Below are 1647 nucleotides of genomic sequence, written 5' to 3'. Positions count from 1 at the left end.
CTGGAGCTGTTTTCTTGTCTTGAAGTGCAGACACAAAACAGAGTAGTGGAGAACGTGGTTGTACAATTCGTACAAAGTACAATGTCAACGCTTTCGTCCAAATTGCAAACACGCACCTTCAAACACCTTTGAAATGACCGTTGCAAGCTCCACTAATCCTTTGTTTGTGTTTTCGAATCCAATAGACAGCTTTTGCATTGATGATTCTTCAATACTTGATTCTTTGCAAATCCAGTTGATATTCAGCTTCTGGTGAAATGGCTTCTGATGAGGCAGCTTCTGATGATGCAGCTTCTGATGAGATGACTTCTGCAGCTTTCTGATGATGCAGCTTCTGATGATGTGACTTCTGGACCTCTTGTCTTCAGGAGCACTATTCTTCAGGAGCGCTATTTCTTCAGGAGCAGCTTGACTTCAGGAGCGCTTTTTCTTCAGGAGCAAGTTGCCTTCAGGAGCGTCCAAGCTTCAAATTTTTGTTGTTTCCATAGCTCTTTATTTGCTCATTCAGAACCAATGATGATGTAACTTTATAATTATGGTCCTGTACACTTGAACAAATATTAGCTAATCCAATTTACAATTTTTAATACCTTGTTATCATCAAAACTCTTTAAGGTTTATTGTTAAACACATTTTGTTCCAACAATCTCCCCCTTTTTGATGATGACAAACAAAAGTATTTAAAATTGATCAATTGTTGTTAATCTAATTAACAAGTTGACTTTGGGGTTCTGAGGTTTGTAAGCTCAAACTCCCCCTGAGTCTGATAGTCTTTAAGGTGAGGTTTGTAAGCTCCCCCTAAGTTCTATCCAGGTTAATTAAATTCATTTTGCGCGCAATAATTATTATCAGAGCTTAAAAGCAAAATTGAATCATTGAAAGAATTTACTTATAGATAAGAAGAATGGTTCAATTAACTTTACTTGAATTTTGATACTCCTTCGTTCATTCATAGCTTATACCAATAAGGTAAAAAGATAGAAGTTTTTCAAAAATTTCAAATGCCATTAATGGGGCTCAGAGCCTTTAAATACTTGTCACATATACTCCCCCTTTTGTCATTATCAAAAAAAATTAAAATAAATCTAAGCACAAAAGACAAAAAGATATGAGAAAAAACTCAAACGTGAGAGAGTATACTAAGCAATGAACTAAATAAATCAGAGCAAAAATCATGTATATTCAATTGTCAGAAGCAGCTAAACAGTCAGAATCAGTAAGCATTCAGAAGCAAAGAGAATTAAAACAGAATGGTTTCAGAAGCAAGGACTAGGAATTCAAAACAAACAACAAACAAAAAGAAAAACACAAGGGTGTGCAACTAAGTGTTGGTTTGATGTTGTTTCTTCATCTCCTCCATTTCTTCAATCTTCTTCTGCAACAGTTCTTCAAGCTGTTGTTGCCTCTGGAGAAGAGCCTGTTCCCTTTCCTTAGCTTCTTGCTGCTGCTGTGCCATCTGTTTCTTCAGAAGCTTACACAACCTTGCTTCTCTGGTCAAGTAATCCGTTTCTAAGAAGAAAGGCTGGTTTGCCAGGAGCAGTGTAGAACTTCTTACTCTGAGACTCTGATTCAGATGCTCCATTAACTTCCTGACAGAAGCTTCCTTGCTTCTGATGCACTTAGCCCTTAAGCTTTCAATTAGCTCAG

Source organism: Medicago sativa, chromosome 4 (genome assembly GCF_051527215.1).
Source record: "Medicago sativa cultivar Bolivia chromosome 4, Bolivia_mono, whole genome shotgun sequence".
NCBI classification, from domain to species: domain Eukaryota; kingdom Viridiplantae; phylum Streptophyta; class Magnoliopsida; order Fabales; family Fabaceae; genus Medicago; species Medicago sativa.
Note: the sequence above shows the minus strand (reverse complement) of the source record.